Source organism: Perognathus longimembris, chromosome 21, assembly GCF_023159225.1.
Source record: "Perognathus longimembris pacificus isolate PPM17 chromosome 21, ASM2315922v1, whole genome shotgun sequence".
Lineage (NCBI taxonomy): Eukaryota > Metazoa > Chordata > Mammalia > Rodentia > Heteromyidae > Perognathus > Perognathus longimembris.
The window spans coordinates 4,104,679-4,132,247 of record NC_063181.1 but is presented as its reverse complement, the minus strand read 5'-3'; the positions used below and the strand labels follow the sequence as shown (position 1 = coordinate 4,132,247).

Genomic DNA, 27,569 nt, shown 5'->3' with positions numbered 1-27,569 from the left:
AGTCACAGGAAAGATTAATACTGCTAAGCAAACACGCGAACATAATTGCCTTAAATCCAAATGCACAGGGGAGAAGATACAGATGGGTACCCAGAACTGAAATTTAAATGCAGTCATTAAAAGCATAATTGCTTTTAGGCATCAGAACTAAAGTATTGTCACTGCTATGTTTGTAAGAATCACATTTTGACAGCTTTATAAAAGTAAGGTGCCACCAGCCACTGGTGGCTCATGCCTATATATAATCCTATCTACTCAGGAGGCTAAGACTGAGGACTGAGGACTGCTGCCCAGCCCAGGCAGTAAAGTCCATAAGACTCTTACCTACAACAAACTATACCCAAAAAGACAGAAGTGGAGCTGTGGCTCAAAGTGGTAGAGACTAGCCTTAAGCAAAAAGAAGCTCAGGGAAAGCATCCAAGCCCTGTGTTCAAGCACCAGGACTGGCAAAAAAAAAAAAAAAAAAAAAAAAAAAGAATAAAGTAAAAATTATAAATATACAAAAGATTATCATATATATCCCATATATGGGACTTAAATATGAGTTCCTCTATCCTTTTTTAGCTCATAAAGGTGGCCTGGATATTTGTACCACCTCAAAATTCCTAAGCTGTAGCCCCAACCACAAATGAGATTTACTTGGAGGGGAGGCCTTCTTGTGGTTGTGGGATTAGTGCCCTATGAGCGGCTATGACAAGGACCTCTCTTTCCCTAGGAAGGCAGCAAAGTGTCAATTAGAGGCTCTCACCCTTTCATCTTGGACTCTCTCCACTCAGAATTACAAGGAGTAAACCCTGACCACAGGCCTATGTTGTATCATGGGTATTGCTAGCCCAGCTTATGAGAGGCCCTATCACCTACCCCATGAGTATGAATAGCTAGGAGTGCAAATCAGAACCATCCTCCTAGAGGAAGGGCAGAGTGACTGGGCCTGTGATAGAAGAAAATACTCTTATCACTAACAGGGTTGGTCTTCAAGTTGATGAAAACGGAAATTATAAATGGTGTAACAGGACGAACAATTAAATTTCCAGTTCTTTGAACATTCACAAAATGACTAATTTCATTTACAGTGTTCCACATTCTGTAGGCAAAACTATATAAACAAATAACTTAGGTTCCAAAGTCAGAAGCATTTTTTTACATTGAAGTATCTAGACCAATTCACTGGCTGGTAATGAAAACTGACCTTAAGATGAGCTTTCAATAATGTACTAATACATATTCAGCTAGTTGCCACATTTGGGATAATTTTCAGTTACTTGTTAGGGATTAATAAAAGCAATTAGTTCTCTAGCACTCCATGGTAATTTCACAGTAAAACAATTAACCTCTAATATTAAATGCAAATTGTAAAGCCTTAACAGACAATTTTACTCTCTTGGCCTTCATGACAAGGCTGTTATTTTACAAAAGTAGATTCTTGTCACTGTGAAATCAGATAAAAATCTTTACTTCTCCATACAGAACATAAAAACTTTCTCTAAATACAATACAAAAAAGCAAAGGGTACCAAAGCTCTTCCAGACACCATGTCTGACAGGGACGTCAGGACTCCAAAGAATCAGCGAATGGGAAGAAACCGCTACTGGACACAGACCACAGCTTCGTGAGTGTGCCTGTGTGGGAAAGGCCCTCAGCAAGAATCCAACCCGCCTGCCACCTTGACCTCAGACCCCCAGTGTCTAGTTCTTACAGTGTGCGTCTTAAAAGCCACCCACCCAGTATGGACCACACTGCCACAGTAGCCTGACCTGACCAAGGACAGGAGAGATGGATGCGATTTCAACCTGTAAATTAACTCTTGTATTAACTCTTTAAAAAAAAACAAAAAACAACAAAACACCTTAGGAGGAATTGAGGAACTGCAAAACTAAAAATGTATTAAAAGTACATTCTAAAAATCAAGTCCAAATCATTCCATTAGTGATAAACACAAAATAAGACCCAACTGAAAGACTTTAGCAGTAGCCAGGCCTAGCCAGGCCCTAATGGCCCACGCCTGTGACCCCAGAGACTGGGAAGACCATGGCTGCAGGACAGCAGAGGAGAAAAGCTCCTGAGACTCCATCAATAAGCTAGGCCCAGTGGTGTAAACCTGTCATCCAATCTCCCAGAGGCTGAGATCAAGAGGATCATGGTTTCCAATCAGACCAGATAACAAAGTTCAAGGCTCATCTCTACAGAAAAGGCTGGGCATGGAATATGCTTGTCATCCTAGATCTAGGAAGGAAGACACTATCTCAAAGATAATCAAAGTAAAAAAGTGCTAGAAAACTGGCTGAGGGGGCAGAACTTACCTACAAAGGACCAATACTTGAGTTCAAACCTCAGTACTGTCCCTCCTAACAAATAATATGTTCTCATCAAGGATTTCATTTCAATAAGAAAATAAAAAGTTTTTTTAAGAATCTTATTCACTTTTTAAAAATTTTATTGTTATTGGTCACAGTTACATAAGTCAGGTAAAAAGTATATTTCTTTTTGGACAATGTAACCCTTTCCTCCACGCCCTGTTTTTTCCTCCCATCCTTACCCATAAGTTGTATAGTTGGTTTTCCACAGTGTCCAATGAGTACCACTGCTGCAACTGTCCACCTTTTATCCCTCTATTTCTGTGCCTCCACCCATCCACATGATAAATCCACATAGTAGGAAGTACATCTCTCATAGATACGGGAGCTGGGACTCTTTTTTTCTGCCAAAAGCCATTTGGATATTTATAACTTCATTACAGACCATTCAAAATTATCAACGAAAGCAGACAGGCCTCAGGCAGCCACCAAGAAACCTCACATATCTGTGTACCAAGTGATGTATCAGGCCAGACATTCCCCACCCCTGAAAAAGTGGAACAAGTCAACTATGGGCCATAAAAGATTCTCGAAATTAACTGGAAAAACAAGTCTGAATCTGAAAGCTGACTACTGCAAAGCTGCAGTTCACTCCAAAGTAATTGAAACTCAACACAATTCTAAATGAAATCTCAATATATAGAGAGTTCACAGTGGTAAATAAGTAAGACTGACCAGGAAATTATGAAATAAAAAACTACCAGCTATGAAATAAAATGTATGTACATTCATGGTACAGAATTTTACATTGCCAACAGAAGCAGGACATGAAAAGGGCAGCAAGCATGAGCAAGGTTCTAAAGACACCTGCTATAAGCAGCATTAAGAGAACACGTTTACTCTACAAAAATATTTGTCAGTGTCTATGAAATCTGATCACAAGAGAAAAAAAATATTCTAAAACAAAGAATTTCTGCAAATGAAAGAAAGTAACCTTGAAATTACTCAGATTTTTCTTTCCCAATTATTTTCCAGTGCTGGGGATCGACCCCAACTTTGCACACAGTAGGCTATCCTATCCAGGCCCTTCTCTCCCAATTTAAAACTATGTTTACCGAGCTTTAACCCTAATGCATAAATGTGCTAATAAAAACAGAACCACAAATTGTACTATTTTGACAGGTGTCCATGTATATTAAAGTCACTGGATTTCAAAATATTTACATTTACTTTGGAAAGGTATTTTGTAGGACTACAGGTTAACTGTTTAACAGCAAGGACCTTGAATAAAAATGTACTATGATTCTGACAATGTAATCAGTTGAGAACAGCAAGATTTAAATCTAGTGCATAATCAGTAAAAGAAGAATCAAATGAATTCTATCCATGTCTGAAAGCACAGGCTAAACCATGAGGCACTGGTAGCAAAAGCAATGAAGCAGACTCCAGTGACTTCCCAACAGACGCTTGAGCTGTCCTTTCAAAAACTTCAGACCTGAGACCATTAGGTAACCTCTCTCAAGGAAGCACTTTATTTCCATTTTGTTCAAGCTCACGTCTGCCCACACTTTACAAATACCATTACAAGTCAGCCTTTAAGAGTGCCTGATAGTTCTCCTCTATCAGGGAAATGATTAATAGGCCTGTATTAATCTGTACTAATATTTCAATTGACTCCCTAGTAGCAAACGGGGTCATGCTCAGTGCCTTCTGGGAAAGCAAGATCCAGCCCCGTGCTAAAGGACACTGCAACGGAAGGTTAGATACAACTGGGAGCCAAGAATGTCAACATCATAGGTTAATAAAAACAATGGTGATCAGACATTAACAAATTATAAGAGAAACAAACAGGTCTTTTTTGCCAGCCCTAGGGCTTGAACTCTGGCCGTGAGCTTTTTCCACAGGGATAGCACTCTACCACGTGAGCCATAGCACCACCTCTGGCTTTTTCTTACTAGTTTACTGGAGATAGGAGTCTCACGGACTTTCATGCCTGGGCTGGTTTCAAACCACCACCTTCAGATCTCAGCCTGCTGTGTAGGTAGGGCTACAGGCATGAGCCACAGTGCTCAGCAATTTTTTCTTAATCTGTACTAAGAGCCTACATAAGCTTTTGTTCAAGTATGCAGACTAGGCAAAGGGTATTAGGAAAGACTTCCCCGTGGTAGGATAAAGTGCTGGGATGTGTCTGTGCCCTCCCTCCACTGTGGTGATCTGTAGGGACTGAGCACCTGTGACAGTCCACACACTCATGGGCCATCCTAAGAAGCCCGTCAGTCCCTGGTGCCAAACACCACCAGACAAGGTTGAACTACTGTTAACAGCTAAGCTCACATTACTTTAGCATTTCTGCAAATATTTCAATCACAGGAAAGACAGAAGGGAAGAAGAGAGAAGCAAATGCAACCTAGCACATTAAGAATAATAAAACTGCAAGGGAAGGGGTGGCACTGTTAAAAACATTACTTGACTTATGTAACTGAAGCTCCTCTGTATATCACCTTTATAATAATAATAATAATAAAACAACAACCCAAAACTTCTATCAAGAGGCTCACTCATACCCATAATCCTAGCTACTTTTAGATGGAGGCCAGTTTCTCATAAAAGTTCTCAAGCAGTGTGGCTTGAGTGAGTGGGGATACACAGCAGGAGAATGATCCAGGCCAACAAGACCCTGCCTCAAAGCTAACAAAAAAGGGCCTGGAGGTGTGACAGGCTCAAGTGGTAGAGCACCTGGCTAGCAAGTGTGGGGCCCTAAATTCAATCCTCAGTACCAACAAAGAACACAACTAAATTACTTGTGTTTTCACTCAACAGTTTTTTCCTAATCTATTTTGAACACAGATCCTCATTTCCTTTTTGTTTACAACACCAAACTGCTTTGTCTTATTTGTTTTTCTTTAGCAAGGAAACCGTATTAAATTAGTAACCCAAAGGCAAAAAATGTCCTTGTCCTCCTCAACTAGCTCTTGAGCAGAACATCTTTTCTAGCTAGTTCTTTCAACCACAGTTATGCACACACAGAATCAAATAGTTATGATTCCCAGGATCATTTTCCTACGCAGTCCTAAGCAAATGGTTTTCACTATATCTAAGTTGACAAAAATATTACTGGGTCACTGGTATTTGAGCTGACGGATTTGTTAGAGACGGCAAAGTATGCATCTAGATGGTTATGCTAAAAATGGTTGTTACTCTTTAGACAAAATCAACACTGTAATACTAATTCCTGGATTATAATTAGAAAATAGTTAAGATTATTCCACAATATCCAGAATTAAAATCAACTGCTAACAATCAATTCAATCAATAAAGAAACTGAGTCTATATAATAAAAATAACCAGGTGGAAGAAAAACTACATGAACAATCAAGTTCAATATTTACAATTCCCTTGGTAAGTATTTGCTATTGACCGAATAAGCCAATTTATAGGGTCAATGGAGACCATGAATAAATAAAGGACAGTGATAGAAATCAAGAAACATGAAATAACTCATGCATGATATGTGTGTAACAAATAGAGAAAGGATTTCTGAAAATCTGACCAACTTTACACCTGATCTACCCAAAAGGCTGAGAAACAACTGAACAGCTATACTACATAAAATAGAGATCTGTAAACTATCATTTTTGCTATTCAGTATTAAAGTATCTAAAGAAGCCAGGCACCTGTGGCTCATACCTGTCATCAAAGCTACTCAGGAGGCTCAGATCTGAAGGCTGTGGTTCAAAGCCAGCCCAGGCAGAAAAGTCTATGAGACTCTTATCTCCAATTAACCACCAGAAAACTTGAAGTGGCACTGTGGCTCAAAGTGGTAGAGTGCTAGCCTTGAGTGAAAAAGCTCAGGGACAGCGCCTAAGCCCTGAGTCAAGCCTCATGACAATAATAATAATAATATTAATAATAATAAGACAACTAAATACAACTGGACACAGAGGGGACGTACCTATAATCCTAGCACTGTAGAGGTCTGAGGCAGGAGAATCACAAGTTCAAGTCCAGCCTGTGTAATACAGAGTTTGAAGTCAGTTTGGGCTACATAGCAAGACTGTCTCAAAAAACAAAACAAAACAAACCTAAATAGTTAAGGAGCTTAAATACTCCTAACTAGAAAGGAATCAACACAGGAATTAGTAACAGAAGCCAACCTGATCTTTCATTCACACAAAATCCTAACAGAGTCACACATCTGAAACACAAGCAACAATTGTCCTGCGATCGACAATTGAGCTGCGATCGACTACCAGCTGGGACTGCTTTTTAGGATTCCATCTTCCTTCCTGCCTGCCCTATTTCTGGAAGGTCATCTGTGCTACACCTGATAGAACTGCCCTTGTTTAAAAGAATACGGGCTGGCCATACCACCAAGATCCATCACATGACTCGGGGGGCAGCTCTGGGTCACGGTATCACAGTACCTGGAGACAGAGGTCAGCTTCGTGGCAATGGACCAGTGACACCAAGCCAATGTTGACAGAGCTTTACTAGACGCCCTGGACAGGGATGCTTGTTTGGTTTTGGTTTTGTTGTCAGTCCTGAGGCTTGAACTCAGGGCCTGAGCACTGTCCCTGGCTTCCTTTTGGTCAAAGCTAGCACTCTGCCACTTAAGCCACAGCGCCACTTCCGGCTTTTTCTATATATATGTGGTGCTGAGGAATTGAACCCAGGGCTTCATGTATACGAGACGAGCACTTTACCACTAGGCCATATTCCCAGCCTGGACAGGGATGCTAAGGAGAGCTCCCCAGGCTGATGTACTGGTACCAAGCAGGGCGGTATGGCCTGAAACTACAGAGAAAAGAACTAAAGATTCACACTAGAGACTTTGTAGCACGCATCTCTGCCTCTGCCGATCAGTATCAGAATCCCAGCTAATAAACCATAATCATGAGTTCAACGGCTTTCCATGAATTCTGAGTCCTCCCAGCAAACCCCCAAAACTACAGCTGCTCTCAGAAGTTAAGAGCAGTTTTGGAGAATGCATCCTCAAAACTTAGTCTAGGGCTGGGGATATAGCCTAGTGGCAAGAGTGCCAGCCTCGGATACACGAGGCCCTAGGTTCGATTCCCCAGCACCACATATAAGAAAACGGCCAGAAGCGGCGCTGTGGCTCAAGTGGCAGAGTGCTAGCCTTGAGCGGGAAGAAGCCAGGGACAGTGCTCAGGCCCTGAGTCCAAGGCCCACGACTGGCCAAAAAAAAAAAAAAAAAACAACTTAGTCTAGCTAAATCTGGGAAAGCATCAAGCAAGGTATTTTTATAGCTTTCTTGCCAATTAAGTAACACCAGTTTCTAGAGTGCACGTAATCTGTCCTTTTTTGTTGTTGTTGACTGCCTTTCTCCCTGAAGAAAAAAAGCATCCTTGTCTCCACTTTTTCTTTCCATTCACTGCCCCCATTCTCCTCCTTAAAGTTCTCAGTACAGAATAGTCTATACTCACTAGGGACTTAAAACTGAATTCTAAACTTCTATTGTATTCTCCTCAGTCTGCTATCCGAAGTCTGTACTCTTAATGGAAGGGAAAGATGAACTGAGGCTTTCTAGCTACACGGCTTCCTCTGAGAACGGCACCAGAGATGACAAGGGTCCGCTGGAAGGCCCTGAGTCCGCCCTGAAGTCGCAGTCGCAGCACCTGCTTCTCACTGTGAGGTGACATACTCCCATACTCCCTGGAGCCATACTTATTTTACAAGCTGATTTTCTTACTCAGATAGAGCCCACTTGGCTTGGCTACAGTCACTATAGCTTCACTGTCTTGCTTCAAGCTTCCAAATTTTAAATGGCACTACTTAACATTTGGACAGATTGAAATCTCTGCCTTAGCAGTTAATTAAGGGTCAAGGATTCCAGGATGGTAGCCCGATATGTTCAAAACTGAAAGGAAAAATCTGGTCTTAATATAACTGAAGACTTTGTAATTGCTTTATTTAAGAATCTCATTTTACAAAATAAAGAATGCCTTCCCAAGAGAAAAATATGAAGGCAGATTTCGCAACAGCTGTGCATTGTCTTTAGGACAGGGAGACCTGACAGAGTTGAGAAGTAAGGGGGATCAGGAACCAAGTAAACACAAATGAAACTTTCTGCTTCTTAACTGAGCTGCAGGCTGCCGGACAGATCTGGTTTTCTATGGCCTGCTGCAGCATTCTGGGGATAGGGTGTGGCCTTGCACAGGGTTTGCACAAGCACACACACACCTAACTGGTATCTGTAGAGCTGCTACAGAAACTCGCTACCCCCAGCAGTCAGAATGATTAGACTTAAGCAGACACAGCTCAAATTTTCTCATGGCAGAGGTTGGTTGGTTGATTGGCTGTTTCCTAGATCCAGGGCTTGAACTCAGAGCCTGCCACTAGTCCAGTTTGACCACTAAAACCATGCTCTAGTCCAGCATTTTTCTGGTTAACTAGAAATGGAGTCTGCACGGGCTGGCTTTAAATCTTGGTCCTCCAGGTCTCAGCCTCCAGAGTAGCTAGGATTATAGGTGTGAGCACTGGCAACTAGCCTGACAGTGGCTTTTTGGTGACTTTAGGGCAGTCAGAATCCTATCAAGACTTCCCACCATACTGTTGTACTGTACATCTCGCCTGGCCTTTCTAGTGTCCTTGGATTCCCATCTACTCCCAGGCCCCTCACCTCCCAGGCAGCAGACCTCTCCGTACCCCACAGCAAGTCACTGCCACAGCGTCTGTCTCTTCCGATGCCTCCTGCCGACATTGGCCCTGCCTCCAGCACGGCCTCCACCACAGAGACATGACGGAGCTACGAGTCCTGCAACGCACCATGGACTGGCTCCCAAGACTTCAAAGTCTAGGCTGACACAAACTATGTCATTGTATCGAGGGTCTTTGTATTCTGCAAAAGTTCGTCACTAAAGGAAAATGTTTCTTCAAATAAGAGTGGTTACCACTATAGAACCACACAATTTTTCAATAATAAACCTACAGTATCCAGTTTCTGAGAATTATGAGAAAGAGCCTATGATTTCACAAAGGACTTAAAGAAGGAATGATAGAAATGTAAAGGTGATGTCTATGAAAGCTTGATTTTAAACTCATTTCCAAAATCAATTTATGTTTAGTTTTCTGTCCATAGGGCTTTGCAACCATGACCAAATTTTTTTTTGAAGCATGGAGTTAAACTTATTGTTTAAACATGCTACACTATAAATTAGGAATAATTCTACCAAAAAAGATATGATTCCTTTAAGAACGGTATCTATCAGATTAAAAAGGAACAAGTAATACTGTGGCCTAAGTTAAAAGAAAAACTGTCTAGCCAGGCGATGTTGGCTCACATCTATACCCCTAGCTAGTCAGGGGGACTGAAATCTTAAGGATCACAGTTTGAAGCAAGCCAAGGCAAGAAAGTCCTTAAGATTTATCTCGAATAAAGTACTAAAAAGGTCAGAAGTGAAGCTGTGGCTCTAGTGGTAGAGTACTATCCTTGAGCAAAAGAAGCTCAGGGACAGTGCCTAGGCCCTGAGTTCAAGCATCAGGACTGGCCAAAAAAAAAAAAGTTCTCTTCCTAGACAATTTAAAATTATTAATAAGAAAAAAACCCTTCCAAGTAAGGATGCATGAGTGTAGAAACCAGTCAAATTCGTTCCTAAAGGAAAAAACTATACAGAACGAGACATCACAGGCCTTAGCCTCATTTCCCCCAGGAAGCAAAAGCATAGCAACCACACTGGTGGAGCGACAGCTCAAAGCAGAAAGAAGCGGAAGGCCTTTCACACGGCACTTCCTTTTTAACTTGTTCTATATCCTTAATTACCTCAACTTCATCAAGATCATGAACTCTTAACAGTTGCCGGAATTTAATAAGCAGAGCGAACATAGTACCACCAAGTTCAGGCCATAGGTGAACTCAACTATAAGCCACCTCTGGATTTTATATATCTCCATTCAAAATGCAACATACACAATGAAGGGCAAGCTAGACTACACTTCATTATTCTTCCCTGACACCACAGAGGAAGTATCTACACTGTTATTAGGCAAACCCTCTCCCTCCTCTCTAGGCAGAACAATTCTGGATCCCTCCTTGCTTCAGGCTCTCATCCCTGCCTCTCCCGCCTAAGTCCTTTCACAAAACCTCAACCTTCTTCAAAACGTAGCCTGCATCTGCAGTTTGAGATATCACACTTCATAAATGTAAAACTCATCATTGGCAAGATGAATCATTATTTTATGACTCATCAAGGAAAAATTGCTGCCAACCTAAGTGCTGTGACATTCGCTCCAAGGTACCAAATGTCTCCAGTTCAGGGAGGTCCTAATAGGAAGAAAATATATATGTCAAGATCAAAAAAAGTAAATACCTTATTGATTAAGTCTCTTTTTTGTTTGTGTTGGTGCTGGATACTGTCCCTAAGTTTCTTTTGCTTAAGGCTAAGGCTCTGCCAATTAAGTCACAGCTCTACTTATAGCTTTTTCGGGGATTGTTTATTGGAGATAAAGAGTTTCACAGACTTTCCTGCCTGGGTTGGCTTCAAACTGCAGTCTTTAGACTTTAGCCTCCTGAGTAGATAGGATTACAATTGTGAGCCACCAGTGCCAGGCAAGTTGTCTGTTTTTGCTGCTAAAAATATTGTTAAGTGATTTAAAAAAAAATATTCCGTCGGGCTGGGGATATAGCCTAGTGGCAAGAGTGCCTGCCTCGGATACACGAGGCCCTAGGTTCGATTCCCCAGCACCACATATACAGAAAACGGCCAGAAGCGGCGCTGTGGCTCAAGTGGCAGAGTGCTAGCCTTGAGCGGGAAGAAGCCAGGGACAGTGCTCAGGCTCTGAGTCCAAGGCCCAGGACTGGCCAAAAAAAAAAAAAAAAAATTCCGTCCAATTCTGGTATTTACTAAGGTGTAGAGTACAAAAAATATGGGCAAGAATAATAGCCTAAGAGTGAGTGAGATATGTTGACAGAAAACAAAACAAGGAAGCTGGTACTAAGACAAACTTATTTTCTTTCTTTCTGGTTTATATAAAACTGTCTGACTTATCACTTCTCAAAAGGTTTTACACATACTTATACAAAATAGGACAACCAATAGGCCCTCTAAGTTTTAAGGCAGTCAGCTGGCTGACACTTGAAGCAGGAAAAGGAACTGCATAATAAACCAGGTTCATTACAATGGTTTCTGTAGCCCTTGAAACCATGATGACCACTATGATACAGAGATGAACTGTCCCTCAGAAGATTCACATGTTAAAGCCAGGTTGTCAGCTGAGAGGCTTTTATGAAGACACTGGATCATTAGCATTCTGGTCTAATCATGCTATTAATCCGCTGATGGATTCCTAGTCTAACTGCATTACTGAGAAGGGATGGAAACTTCTGGAGGCGGGGCCTGCTTGGAGCAAGCAGGTCAGTCAACAGCTCGGTCCTAATGCCAGGTTTCCGGCTGGCTGGCTCCCTGCCTCCTGGCCACCCCACAGAGAACAGCTCCTCCCCTTCTGCAGGCTCCCACCACCACGATGTCCTGCCTGGCCCTGGACCTCAAACCAATCTTTCCTCCTTTTTATTAATCTTAGGTATTTTAGGTATTTATCTCAGGCATTTGTCACAGCACCGAGAAAGTCTGACAGGAAGACCCATAACAAGGTCTCATCCAATGGCCAAATTCCATGAGAATTAGAGTAGGAGCACACTAACAACCACAGACGTTTCTACACACTAACCTCCTACATCACTCACAGTCTAGCTAATATGTCAAATCCATCAATCTCCAAAAATATCATGCAAGTTATATAAAGCAAGTCTTCCTTAGAAAGAAAACAAGATAGCCGATCAATTTGTTCCTCATGCATCCTAGAAGCATTTTCTAACCATCAGAATCATCTAAAATGGTCATGAGTCAATACATTTAATAAAAACTGCAAGGAAATATGAAGCCATAATCTCTGAGGGTCCATTCTAATAATCAGCCTGCTTTCAAGCTGAGGGTGTGGGTGTGGATGAAGTGGTAAAGCGCCTCTATGGCAAGCATGAGCCCCTGAATTCAACCCCCTGCACTCTCAATAAATAACTAAATAACAGTTTGCTATTCACAGATTAGCAAAAAAAAGGCCAATGCCTTATTAAAAAGGCGATGATGTTGGTCTATGAGACAGTCTCAGGCTTCCACTAGTAATATTTCAGAAGATACTAAGACACAATTGTTGAAAGAACAGTATTTGTGAATAGAAAAGAGTGATTCTAAAAATCAAGACCCTCTATAGAACAGCATGTATGTTTCTGTGTGCATGTATTTACGTGGGCATACATGTCTTGCTTGTATTGCCCAAAATTACATATTGTAGTATATTTCCATATGCATTTATGTCTAGTAATTTCTGTCACAGAGAGAACAAAACTGGCTGTGTTTCTGACCACTACTGTAATTTTTCAAGCCCTGACTGGGTTCAAAGTCTTGCCTTGGTCATTATATTTAAGTTTTTCCTCTTATCTGCACAAGACAAATGTGCATGAAGCAGAATTCAATCCTATAATAAAGCCAAGGGCAAAAATTAAGAACTAATAACCAAAAAGAATCCACTCTGTGGTTGCATGATGTGACTGTTTTGTTGCCCATTTTGCCAGTTTCTAACAGCTTTAAAATACTATTTCCTTTGTGCTGGGTACTGAGCCCATTAACTCCTTCATTTTACCCATGATTAGGGCATGTTATTGTTTTCTCACTTAACAGGTGAGGAACTAAAGCGGAGAGAGTTCAGTAAGCTTACTCGAGTGCTTTTCTTCTAAACCTTCTCTGTGGTCCCTGCCCTCGCCTTCACTGAAAAATATAGGCAGGACCAAAGTTAAAGCAACATCAAAAAGACAACCATCCGTTGGCCCTACTAGTTTAGTAAGGGACACACACAGGCTTCAGAGTGCTGAAGTGAAAATAAGAGTGCTAGTGTCAAGCCTGCTACCCTTGTCTACAATGGGAGAGCAAGTGCGGCCCTGCCAGCACCGCCTCCTCCCTGCTTCCCTACTGCGAAGGCCTATTCAGGGCCAGAAAGTGGAATCATCCCACAGGCTTCCGCTTCCACTCCGTCCAGTATAGCAGTAAGGTTTGAAAGTACCTCAAGCAGAGCCCACAATTCTCTGATCCTTTACAAAATCAGACTCTGCAATGGAGTGTCATAGCTGCCATGCTAGGAATGAGGTCAATTACTAGACTTTCCTCTCCTCCTCCTCTCCACCCCTAGGGTTCAACTCTTCCCAGAACTCACTCAGAGCTCTCGTTAGCCTTTTCTCCTCAGTGTAACTGCCCCTACATTTATGCAATTACAAATCTTCTCTCCTACAGATTCCTGTAGAGGAAGTGAAAGATAAGAAAGAGGAAAAAAAAGGAAGGGGGATAAACAGTCAAGGGGCACATGATTTACGTTGCTGTTTTTAAAGGTGCTATGTACATATGGTCAATATGCAACAAACAAAGAGAAAGTATATATACCTACATAAGTGCATGCACATACAAACAAATACGCTAAATTATAATAAGGATTTTGACTTCTCCATCCACAAGTTTCTAAACATACATTCTGTGGTGTGTGTGTGTGTGTGTGTTGTCTATGCGTGTGTCAGTCAGTCCCGAGTCTTGAACTCAGGGCCTGGGCACTGTTCCTGAGCTTTTTTGCTCAAGACTAGCACCCTATCACTTGAAACAGTTCTACTACTGGCTTTTTGGTGGTTAATTGAGTCTCACTGACATTCCTCCTGGGGTGTTGGGCATCTGCTTGGCATTGAGGGGGCAGTCCCGAGAGGCCACCCCTTCTCCCACCCTGGGGCTGCGTGGCTGTTAGCCACGCCTACCTTTTCCCCCGGGTCCCGAACCGGAAAGGCGGCTCTAACTAGCCCCGCCTCCCGTCTTGGAGCACGTGTATGTCAAAATGGCACCGGGCGGGACCCAGGGGCCGGTCCTGGGGGCTGTGATCTCCGCCTCTGGGGGCAGTTCCGTGACGTCACTGTGATGGACAGCTCATCATCAGCCTATCGCCGGGCCTAGTTAGCCACTCCAAATCCCTCCCCTTCCTGCCGCCGTCACTGTCATATAAACCCCGCCCCTGATTACATCGGCCGAATTCCGAGCAGCTTTCCCGAGAACGCCCGCGCGTCCTGGGTCCTGATTTAAGCCGAGAAGGGGGAGGGGCGCCTTCGCGTCTACACACAGTCCAAGGCTTGCACGTGGGGCCGCACGGCGTGGCTTCCAAGTGCAAATCCACGTATCAGCCCCCTGAATAGCTAGGATTACAGATGTGAGCCACCAGCACCCAGCTCATAATTGTGCCTTAATATCCACTGAACTATTAGAAAGACGCTAGATCGGCAGTGGATACCTGACACTGTCTCCCGTACCAACACCGTCACTTAGGTAAGCACCAAAGCCTGGTTTACTTACATGCGCAGTAGGTCCCTCCACCCACCTACTCCCCACTTCGCCTCACTAATGGGAGAGGCTCAGAGAAGAGAGTGTGCGCTATTAAGTACACCCAAGTGCTCTGGTGGGACATGCCTTGGACAGGAGAAATCCCTCTAAGCAACATGTCAATAGGAAGTAATCCCACCTTTCCCTCGCCAGAAACTATTTAAAGCAGGGAAGTGAGAGTGAAACCCTCTGTGCTTTTTAGGAGAAAGTTTAGCCAAATCATGTTTCTGGTTTGCACCTAGCCAAATAAGATGAGGAAGAGGCTGGGATGTGTAGGCACACTCACCGAAGAGCTTCCTTAGGGTCAGTTAATAGACATCAGGATTTAGTAGCAACTGTTTTCTTTTTTAATCCCAACTCATTTGAGAATAAGTGTTGTGTATTCACTCTTACCTTACACTCCTCAAAGTTAATAATGAATCCCAATCCGGTACCAAAAGGCTCCACTATTCATTCATTCAAGGACCTCAAACTCTTACTGAAATGGACTGTCCGAGTTCAACTTCTGTTGCTGTAACACAACAGCCACGACTAAGTAACACAGAGGTAACGGGAGTTTGGTCCGTGGCTCCAGAGGCTGGGAAGCCTACTAGCACAGCATTGGTATAAGGCAAGGGACTTCCTGCTGCACTTCCCCCTTACAGTTTGTCAGTAAACGCGTAACTGTAAAGTTGTGGATATATATCAAATTACTGTTGGGTCATTTTTGAAAACATACTTTCACAGGGGGAAAAAAAATCTAAAACCCTGGCCTTGAAATGTCATGAATATCACGAGACACTTGCTACGGTATGAACATTCATAAGCTGAAATCCTAACTCCCATGGTGATGGCACTTTGAGATAGGGTCTTTAGGAGGTGTCCAGGCCATGCAGATAGAACCCTAAGTGGAATTAGTACCCTTAAAGAGACCTGAGGAAGCTAAAGTTGCCCTTTCGGCATGTGAAGACCAGTGAGAGGAAACCCATCTCTCAACTATAAAGGTGGTCAGTCCTCACCAGATAGCAGACACCTCTTCCAGCATCTTTATCTGGATTTCTCCGCTTATGGGAAGAAAGTCCATACCTCTTCCCAGCCAATGGAACTATGAGAAATTACCTCATTCCTAAGTGACTCAGAATATGGCAGTAGTCTGTTGTAGTAGCTTTGAATGGTCTAAGACAGAACCAACATTTTTGTTTGATTTCTAACATTTTATAGTTAACATTAGGAGAGGAAACCTAAACACTAGCATTCAGGTAGCAGCTATAGTGAGAAATGAGAATAGCAGGCAAATGCCATGTATACACGAAGAGGGTCTGAATGGGACAGGCAGCACCACGTGTACAGTCATGGAGAAAATGTTTTTGGTGGGCTCTGAAATGAATCCTACAGGACTCAGACAGGGTGAAGTGGGGAAATGGCAGAGCAGGCAGTTCAGAGTGCTGAGCCTCCCCAACCTGAGCACCCAGAGATCAGGAACCAACCGCCAGGACTGACTGAACCAGAACTGTGAACCAACTGCCAGAACGAACTCTATCAGAACTCTACAAGCAATGAAGGCTCACAGCAACCAACAGACACCGAGTCACAAAGAGGCCAACTACAGAGAGCAGCAAAGCTGACTTATTTTTCCAAACCCCTAGGTAACTCTATCCCAATCTGTGAGAGATACATGAAGGATAGACACAAGGTGCACATTCTGTTCGCCCAACTGAACATTCGCCCTTGCTAGAAAAGCATGGTTGTTTAAAATATAGTTTAAAGAAACTTGAGGTAAAAATACCACACATTTAAGACATAAAATAGACCAACAACATGAGTGCACCATATACATGGGAGAATTTCAAAACCCACGGTACTTGCAGAGTGTGACACGCACTCAGAAGAAACATGAGAAAACCTCAAGCTTCTTCATCTTAGGTGAATGTTAAGTGGTCCCAAGGAAGGGCCTTTCTGCAAGCACTAGGTGTTTGTGTTATTTGTTTGGAAGTCACACACACACAAAGAATACTATAACTATCAATGATCAGAAACAGAAAAGCAAAACTTGGGAATAGACTTATCTACAAATACACAACATTCTAATTTTTAGACATCGGGTTTTCAAAGTTTTAAAAAAAATTAAGTAAAGAACAGGGCATACAAAGAACAGGAAAATAGAATCCACTCAAAGGCACAAAATTAAGTAACAGAAAGCATTCCTGAGAAAGCACTGTACTTAGAATACAAAGACTTTAAAACAACTTTGTTAAGCATGCTCAGTATCAACAAGCCATGAAAACTGAGTGGACGTGAAAACTGTTACGTATGGATAAAAGGATCAATTCGCCAAAAGGATAAAATGCACCAGAAACAGCTGCAAAACAGAACAGGCAAGCACTGACAGAACTGAACAAAACACAGAAGATTCCATAATAGCAGACTTTAACATCTTTTCAATGACAGAACTGCTTAATAGGACATAGATAAATAAGGAAAACCAGCTTCTGAGCAACACATACACCTAGATCTAACACACAGAGAGAGACAGACACTGACACACAGACACACATTCCTCAAAAGTGTACACAGGAAAGTCTCCAGGGAAGTCCTTATCAGTCCACAGAACAACTCTCAATAAAAAAAAAAAAAAGACTGAAATCATGCAAAGCATATTCTCTAACCACAAAGCCTCACTGAAGCTAGAAATCAAAAGCAAAGGGGGAAAAAAAACAAGCCAAGAAAACTCACACTTTTAAATTACTAATGAGTCAGAGAAAATAACCTGAGATAAATGAAAGGTATGAAAATGAAGGTATAAAAGAACACACAACAGTGCTCAGGGGAAATCAATAGCTGTAAACATCTTTCTTTTTAAAAGGCTCTACCACTTAAGCTATGTCCTAGCTTAAGTTCTTTTTCTAACAGTCTCACATTTATGCCTGGACAATGATTCACCTATTTATACTTCCTGCATGGCTGGGATGACAGCTTTTACTGGTTGAGGGGTCTTGGGAACTGTTTTGCCATGGCTTGCCTCAAATGGTGATCTCCAATCCGAGCCTCCTGGATTATAAACATGAGCCACTACACTACCAGACTGAAACAAAACCTCAGTGAGGGGCTGGGGATATGGCCTAGTGGTTAAGAGTGCTTGCCTTGCATACATGAAGCCCTGGGTTCGAACATTCCCCAGCACCACATATATAGAAAACAGCCAGAAGTGGCGCTGTGGGTCATGTGGCAGAGTGCGCCTTCAGCAAAAAGAAGCTAGGGACAGTGCTCAGGCCCTGAGTCCAAGCCCCAGGACTGGCAAAAAAAAAAAAAAAAAAAAAAAAACCTCAGTGAGGGGAGGGGCGGCAGCAGCATCCACGCTGTTCATTCCCCAAACTCCTGCTTATGAATGTTCAGCAACAATTGAGAAGAGCTCTTTGAGATTTAAATGAGTTAGAGGAGCTCTGATTGTTAACCTTCACTGTTATAAAGAAAAACTACATCTTGTTCTTTATCACTCTTCACAGAGGCCACTACAGATTAGCAACCTAAAAATCTTACATCCAGGTAATGTTTAGAAAATTCTACCTTAGAAATTAATAATAATAATAATAATAAAGAGCTGAAGCACTGTTATCTTTACATTCATTTCTCAACTACACCTTTCATGTGTCACATACCTAGTCAGGTAGACGATAGGGAAGCTAAGAAAAATCTGCTTGTGCAAGTGTGGCTGACCACACAATGCAACAAATCTACCTGAAAAAGCTCTGCTGGTTCTTTAATCCAGTGCCTGTGCACACCAAGCACACTCATGAGTGTGCATGCATCTGCACAAACACACATGCACAGTTAATTTTAAGGAAAAACAGAATCAGTGCAAGACATACTGCTTGTTTCGCTGCTAACACCCAGAGGTGAAGAGCTGGTTGCAAGCTGGGCGTGGTGCATGTGGGAGGCTGAAGCAGGAGGAGTTCAATTCCAGGCCAGGCTGATTGCAGTGAGACTCTGTTTCAAAACAAACAAACTAGCTGCAAATCTCACCATGCCAACACTGCACCGTGGCACACATGTCAGCTTGGCATCATCAGGGTTGTTCCTTCATATGTTAAGAGTTTCCTTTCTGAATAAGAGCTTCTTATACAACGCATTTTGGGGTGGTTCTGGGTGCTTTCCAGATAACCCATACTAACCCCAAATAAAATGGGGTTGGTCTGCCGTTGCAAGGAATTGTACTACAGAAAGGAGAGTGTGCTTTTGTCTTTTACTTGCTTGAACTGCAGAGAAAGCTTTTACATAAATCAATTTTAAGCTCTAAAGCTCTTCTTTTCCTTGACTCTACATCTGTCTCCAGATACGTCTGCCTACTCAACAGGAGTAGAAGCCAAGAAGCATGAGAGCCCCAAAGAGAGGCATCAGATACAACCCTGCACGAGATTTATGGAGAGATACTTACTTTAACAAAGCAAACCCCAAAGGGAAATGACGCCTACAAGCAGTCAGTGTACACTGGAGACTCTAGTCAGTCCTAAAACATTTCTCAGCTGATATATGTCTTTAACACCTCAGTAATTTCATTTCACTGATTTCATGACCAAAAGGTGTTGATTTAAAAATACAAGTTTCCAGAGAACAGCTGTTGTCAAATGACAGCATAGTAAAGAAAACAATTCTCAAGCTGAACTAGCTACATGGGAATCCCTTGCTAAGTGTGTGATGTTGTTATGTCACTAACTCCTCTGTAATTAGGACTGTGTTAAGGACAGATACGCATGGGGCTGCGAATGGGGCTTAGTGGTAGAGTGCTTGCTTAGCATGCATGAAGCCCTGGGTTCAATACCTCAGCATCACATAAACAGAAAAGGCTGGAAGTGGTGCTGTGGCTCAAGAGGTAGAGTGCTAGCCTTGTGCTCAGGCTCTGAGTCCAAACCCCAGGATTGGCAAAAAAAAAAAAAGTAAAAATAATAATACCTTGTATATAAAAGAACCTCAACTAAAAGTAGTTGCTATTGTTACTCCAATTATACCTGGATAATGCGCATTCTTGGGTAGCATCATCATCATCTTCTTTTTTTTTTTTTTTTGGTTGGTCCTGGGGCTTGAACTCGGGGCCTGGGCACTGTCCCTGAGCTTTTTCACTCAAGGCTAGCGCTCTTCCATTTTAAGCAACAAAGATGGACCAGCATCTTCTTTAATGGGATTTTCTGCTACTTAGGCCACACACATTGAGCTTCTTAATGCCACTGCTGCCTCAAGAGAATGAGTGTGTGACACTAACATTATACAACCACAAGTCATTGTTGGGAATCAATCGGCTATCTAATTAATGGAAGAGTTGAGTGACACACACACACATGAAGGTAGAAAACACCCCCTTACTTGCTGGTGGCAGTTACTCTCGAATGCTGTGGAATGAGGGGAAGGAACTGCCTTCTTTCATTCTTCCCATAACAGTATTTTTGTCTGACCTGTTGACCACATCACATTTCCTAGCATTTAGTCAGGTACCCATGGCTCATACCTGTAATCCTAGCAACTTAGGAAGCTGAGACTTGGGGGATCCCAGTTCAAAGCTAAGCGAGGCAGAAAGGTTAGCTGCCTTTCTAAGGTAAGAGACTTCATCTCCAGGCTGGGAATATGGCCTAGTGGCAAGAGTGCCTGCCTGGTATACATGAAGCCCTGGGTTCGATTCCTCAGCACCACATATATATAGAAAAAGCCAGGGGCTGGGAATATGGGCTAGTGGCAAGAGTGCTTGCCTTGTTACATGAAGCCCTGGGTTCGATTCCCCAGCACCACATATATAGAAAATGGCCAGAAGTGGCGCTGTGGCTCAAGTGGCAGAGTGCTAGCCTTGAGCAAAAAAAGAAGCCAGGGGGCTGGGAATATGGCCTAGTGGTAAAGTGCTCATCTCGTATACATGAAGCCCTGGGTTCGATTCCTTAGCACCACATATATAGAAAAAGCCAGAGTGGCGCTGTGGCTCAAGTGGCAGAGTGCTAGCCTTGAGCAAAAAGAAGCCAGGGACAGTGCTCAGGCCCTGAGTTCAAGCCCCAGGAATGGCAAAAAAAAAAAAAAAAAAAAAAAAAAAGCCAGGGACAAGTGCCCAGGCCCCGAGTCCAAGGCCCAGGACTGGCGCAAAAGAAAGAAAAGAGACTTCATCTCCAAAATAACGGGCACAAGGATGGGATGGAAGCAGAGCTTAAGTGTAAAGCACCCGAAACAGTGAATGAATGAATGAAACAACCAATTAAAACAACTGAGATAAGGCTCTGGTGGTGCAAGACAACTCCAGCTGTCACTTAGCTTGCCAGCCCTGAAGGAAACAAGGGGAGTTTCCAACCGCATTAGGAGCCACGTGGAGACTCCAGCACGGCCTCTCCATGAGTGTGGGTACTGCTTCTCCCAGCTGGCAGCCGACATCCACCAGGCCCCCACATTCAAACCACGCACAGAGACGCAACTGAGCATTGCCGTGCAAGCAGCTGCTTCAGAGTGCGCTTGCGTAGCAGCCAGGAACTCCGCGCCGGACGGAAGGCCAGGGACGGCCTCTGCACACGGAGCAGACTTTGGGCAGACTCCAGCATGAGTAACTAACTGCCAGCTGCTGCCTAAATACTATTTTCCAACATCTTCTGAAGGCTAGTAGTTACTCAAATAGATTTTTAAAAGAAAATGAATGCAACATATTGTAATTATTAGAAGATTATCATAATTAGGCATTCTGTTCTTTCCTTTGATGCAAGGAACAAAGTGGCTGTGACTGTTGCTGAGAACACAAAGTGCCGTCCTTGGGTCGAGGTTACGCATGCACAGGACAGGGACCTGACCTGGCAACTCTGCCAGCCACAGCTCTCACCTGAAGCCCAGGAGAGCCAGTGAAAGGAGGAAGGGCAACCCAAGTCCGTGAGCTTCTCAACCCCGCCACATCCACCTGTGGAGGGCAGAACACTGAACCACAGTCCCCAGGTGACCCAGGCAGTCTGGCTGTCTCACACAACATCCACGCTTCAGATTCCCTACCTCCAAAGACTCAAAAAATAATTTTTAACTTCTGATCACCTACACATGCTTGGTTCTCTCTCGTACATCACTGAGTAATTGCCGCCTTCTCAGCTTTGTACACTGTGAGTCTTTTGCCTACCAGGCCCACTGCCCCTCCACCTGCTCTCCAGGCTTCCCAAACACAGTGCCAGCGGTGCCCAAAGATGATCTTCACCGCCATTCTCGGGGTGCAAAAGGGGCAAAAGGGGGCAAGGACACAGGCTTGCGCGTTATCATTCCCCACAGCCCCCCAAAGCAAGACCTCCATCTTCATTTAAGCCTTGACAAAGCAGCCTCGTTTCTGACCCCTAAGCATGGGACCCACTGCACGGTACCATCTGTGAATGGAAGGAAGCAGAGCGCATGAAGCTGAGGTTCACCAGGCTCCCGGTGCTGGTGTTCTATTCCCAAACCTGAATGGCCATCACTGCCCTGGCACGAGCATCTTTAAAGCTTCCAAAACCTCAAGAACCTTGCCATGGAAATCAACCTGGGAAACTACCTATTGCAAATGACAAGTCCTTTCTTTTGCGTGCTACAACTACTTTAAGATTAGTAAAACGAGTACTATCATTTCCAATTTACAGAACTGGTGGCCTGTCTCACAAAATAAATGATAAATGAGCATGCTGTATTCAAACTAAGTCAAGAATAAAGTGACACTGGTACTTGGAAGGAAAAAAGTGGTTTCAAATAGATCAGCAAACTGATGTTTTTATTAAATATCCCTCTATTTATATATAAAGCAGATGCCATTCTAAAAAGCTAAGGCTAACTTTTCTAGCAAACTCTTCCTCTCGACGTCCAGGGGCTGCCCCGCCGCCTCAATGCAGGGCTCCTGTGCACGCCTGGGGTGGGAGGCAGTGAGGGGCTCCAGCACGCTGGCGCTCCAGTTCTACACTGCAGCAGATATACGACTGTCAAGTTACAGGAACTTTCTGGAAGAAAACTCCAGAAGCTTCTAGATCAGAGCAATAGACCTCATCTGGCCAACTTCCTGGAGACTATTTTTAAGTAGTCAAGTCTTGGGCAAAACTCTGACCCCCTGGCAGCAAGACGTTTCCGCCGGCAGAGCAGTGGGTCCCACTGCACCACTGCCAGCCAATCCCAGCATGGCCAGGGCTGAGAAGACAGAGAGGAAGGAGGTGGATGACCCTCACTGAGCAAACAGGCACAAGCACAATGGTGACCCAACACCTATCCTAGAACCACAGTATCTCCAAGCTGTAATCACCTTGTCAGGGAGATGATCTCCTACGGTATCCTAAAGGTGGGGAAAGTAAGGCTCCAAGAACTCTGTGCTTTATTACAAACCCCACCACGGTCCAATCAGTGCAGCATGTGGCTAAGAACAACAGCTAGGCCAGAACACAAGGACTAGCATGGCCAGAATCCACTTCCCGCTTATCCTATGAGGCTCTTCCTTAGAACCTGCAATGCATAAGCCTATTCTCATAAGCACAGCTTGCTTGTTGGAGGAGTTACTATAGCCAAGTTTCAAGAAAACAAACTGCCTTGTTTTCAAACAGGTGATGGGTCACCTCACAATCTGTGAGATGAAAGGAAAGAACATGGGATTTGAGGGCTGAACTGTGTCTTCCAAAAAGATATATGAAAGCCCTAGGGCCACCATTCCTCAGAATGGGGCCTTATTTGGAAAAGGGGTCATTATACAATAATATGATAAATCAAAATGAAGTCATAATGGCATAGCCCTGTTTTCTTTCTAAAAAGAAGGAAATGTGACTCCAAACAACAGCTGCTAGCATCTGGCCCATGAAACCGCATTCTAAGATGGACAGTTGGTATAGAAGCTAACAGGTATCTTCTTTATAAGAGACTGTTACCTTGCTATTTTCTCCTGGATAGTAATCAGGCTTTTTATCCAAGATAAACAAAAAGAGTAACATAAGCCTCTACAGATTTTCAGTTCATTTGACATTTTAAAGACAAGATGTTAAGACTACCTCCTGAGTCAGCAGACCCTGGGCAACTGTCACAAGCAAATCCTAGGGCATTGGGGGGCTGTTTGCAAGGTCCCTGACACTTGTTTTTCCTCCCCAAAACCCTAGGGCTCAAGGCCTATCCTTCCCTGGAAGACCAACTCAAGCTTCAACTGCAGAGCCTCTCCCTAAGCCCTGTCCCTTAACATATCTTCAGCACTCATCCATTCTTAGATGTCCTATATCCACAGAGTACAGTGCTTTAATGCCACCTGTGTTCATTCATTCCACACAAAAATGCACTCTACTATATGCAAATTAGCCTGCAGGAAACAAAAGATGAATCGGACATAGAGCCCATCCTTAAAGAAATCCAGCAAAAGAAAACGCATTACAAATAAGATTTAAATATAGTACAAAGAGCCAAAAATTCTTTAGCTGAGCAAGTTCAAACTACAAATGAGCATCTTTATCTAAATTAAAAGAGGTCACAGCGAATGGCTGTAACTTAAAGAAGAGTGGAAAGTGCAGTGTGGCCCAGGGTTTCATAACCTTAGCATTAGGGATGTTTGGACTAGAAAATCCTTTGTGGTACAGAGCTGTCCTATCCATTGTACAATATCTAGTAAGTAAGATTCTTGGCTTCTTCAAACTAAATGTCAAAATCATGTCCTCCCAGCTGTGACCCGACATTTACCCTGGGGGAATGAAAGGATATGGTCCCTAAATTGTGCCTGGTTGAGGACTAGGTAAAGAATTTATAGTTGCAAAAGAATAAAGACAAATATTACAAGGCAAGAGAATGCTTTCGTTGAAGTACAGTGTTGTAGTACCAATGCATTACGAATGCCAGGGCTAAAACACAATAAAGTCATGAAATATAAAGCTGGAAAAGTTCTAGTCAATGAAGCTTCCAACTTTTGGTTTAAGAGTTTGAGTGTAATTCAGCACCCGGGAGGCGGTAGCAGAAAGGTGACAAGTTTGAGGAAAGCCAGGATTATTAAGGAAGTATCAGGTTATGGAGGGCTACATAGCAAAACTCTGTCTCCAAAAGAACAAGTTTGAATATACTATATGAACAAGAAGTCAGAGCACTACAATTTGGAGAAGATATGAATGGAAAAATGGCCATGGGTGAGGGATTTTTGTAAGGCTTTTGATTAATCATTTATACTCTATATTTCCCTTCATCAAATCAAGTGGTAACCTTGACTTGAGTCAAAAACTTCTATAATGGCCAAGTGCCAGTGGCTCACACCTGTAATCTTAGCTACACAGAGGGCATCGAGGTTTGAGGTCATCCCAGGCAAACTGCTAGTAGGACTTCATCTCAACCAATAGCTGGAACCAGTAGCAAGGACCTGTCATCTTAGCTATGGCAGGAAACTAAATACCAAGACAGTAGTCCAGGTCAGCCCGAGCAAAAAGCAACACCCTATCTCAAAAATAGCACAAAAAAAAAAAGAGCAAAAGGCCTGAAGGGGTTGTTCAAGCAGTGGAGTGCTGGCCTAGCAAACCCAAAGCCCTGAGTTCCCAAACCCCAGTACCCCTCTCCCCTTAAAAAATAAAAAACCTTACCCATGTATGGTGTTTCGGAATTTTCTTTCCTAAAAGCTCACACAGAATATTTTTAGAGCCCTGTGTGGTGGCACACAAATGTAACTCAGCCCTCTGCAAGTCTGGGGCCAGCCTAGGCCTCAAAATCCTCCCTCAGAAATTTAAAAATGCTGGGCATGAGTGGCTCGTCTGCATTCCTAGCTACTTGGGTCAAGATTTAATGCCAGAGTAGAAGATTCCCAAGACCATTTTTCAATGAAGAGCTGAACATAGTGGCACACAAGTGTTACCTTAGTAATCATGGAACCTAACACAGGTGGACTGTGTCCAGACCTGCTCCCAGGCAAGAAGCACCAGCCCATCTCAAAAATAATAAGCATGCCTGTAGTACTAGCTGCAAACGAGGCTGAGATCTGAGGACTGAGGCTCAAAGCCAGCTCAGGCTGGAAACTCCAATAAACTACCCAAAAGCACAAAATGGTGCTGTGACTCAAAGTGGTAGAGCACTAGTTTTGAACACTAAAGCTCCAGGACAATGACCAGACCCTAAGTTCAAGCCCCGGTAAAGTTTAAAAAGCAAAACACTGACCTGAAGATGTGGCTCAGCTAAGAGTGTCTGTCTAGCAAACCTAAGGTTGGAATTTAAACCCCAGTACTACAAAAAAAGCACTCATTCACTCATTCATTCATTCATCCATTCATTTTGCTTTAGGCTCCTTTAGTGCTCCACAATGTTTTCATTTCCAGACAGACAGTATGTGCTTGCCTAATTTATTCTTGGACATAGTCTTATATAAGCAGACATCAACATGTAAATAGATTACGAGATGACTAGTTTTCTCCAGGTTTCATTTACATACTTAATACACATTTATAACTTCTTGAACCCTGTTGTGTGTCTCTGGGGGAAAGACAGCGCTAGAGTTTGAACTCACAACCTATTATGCAGGCACTCTACCACTGAGTTATGTCTCCCGCCCTAAAACTGCTGCATCATTATTTGGAGAATATACTTCTTTCTTCAAGGCACCTTGAATAAAGTTATTTATTTAAAAAAAGGAAACTTGGCCAGGAAGCAACTTACCAATGAAGGGTAGACATTTCAATACTGTGGGTTGGGTAAAAACGGTTTGAGTATCTCACATTTGGTAAGCTCTCACTATTTCAGTCAGCACTGTATTAAGACTGTATGAACTCTTAATTCTCAGCGACCCACAGAGCAGTAATATCCTCCTCCATGAAGCTGTTCCAACGATAAGCAATGCTACACCACTTCCTCTAGTGAGCAAGCTGGTGGATGAAGGCCGCTAACTCACCCAGTCAGGAGCACCACGGGACTGGCACTGCACCTGGGATGCCTCTGATGGTGGGTCCCTATTTTTATTTAAGTTCAATTTTGCACTTGAGTCACATTTAGATATTTAACAACTTTTAAGAAAAATTTTTAGACAATCTTAAGAATTTTTATGCCATTTTAAGCATCCCCAAGGTTTATGAACACATAAATCCACCTGTCTAATACATTTTAGTACATAAAGTTTTAGTGTATATTTAAAAACTGAGGTATGGTTCTGCATGCTTTTAGGGCTTTTTATGTATGTGGTCTTCTGTGCCATTCATAACCAGACTGAGGAGTCACTTTGGGGGAGTTACTTGGGGGAATGGATCCAAAAAAGTCCCTACATAAGGATGATGTCAGTTATGTTCGCTTAGCTGTGGTCACACATCAACATCCTGGCATTTTCTAAATCAGATAAATCATGTGTTAAAGGTTAAAACACTGACAAGTCTAGGTATAGGGCCATAACACTTTTTGTTTACTCAATGAAGGCACTATTTATCTTCACAAATTTTCATCTTAAAAATTATTTAAAACTCTGGCTTAAGGTACCGCTCAGTGGTAAAGCATTTGTCTATCATGCCAGGCCCTGGATTCAATCTCCAGAAACATCCCCCCACTCAAAAAAAAAGTGTCATTTCAATGTATTTTCATTTAGTGCAGTATGGCCTGCGCTTCAAATAATTATACCTGTTATTTAAAAAACTTAAACAGCTGTCTGTTTCTACACACAGGAAAACAGGAGCAGTTTGTTTTTGACAGCCCTTAGGCTACCAATTTTTTACATTTTTAAAGGGAGCTGTGTGCAATGAAAGCCTCAGAGGCTCCTCAAACCCCAAAGTATTTCCTTAAAGAGAAAGCTCATTGACCTTCCAAGGCAATTACATCGTGCACTCTTTAAATAGCAGCATTTCACCTACACGCTTGCCCCCTGCTGTGCAGTGGGCACGGGGCCTGAGTACACAGTTCTTTCTTGGTCTCAGTCTGCCAGGACACAAGCCCTAAACTTTAAGAAACAGCC

The 27,569-nt window shown here is 42.9% G+C and overlaps 1 protein-coding gene and 1 long non-coding RNA gene across 2 annotated transcripts in view; both read right to left on the bottom strand.

Annotated features, from left to right (window-relative positions):
• Xkr6 (XK related 6) overlaps positions 1-27,569 on the bottom strand; it is a 146,684-nt gene that overhangs the window by 105,165 nt on the left and 13,950 nt on the right. The window lies entirely within an intron of this gene.
• LOC125339277 lies at positions 16,331-19,518 on the bottom strand. The gene is made up of 2 exons (XR_007208519.1): positions 18,012-19,518; positions 16,331-17,783 (listed from the first exon to the last, which is right to left on the bottom strand). It is a non-coding gene; the product is annotated as an uncharacterized LOC125339277 (long non-coding RNA).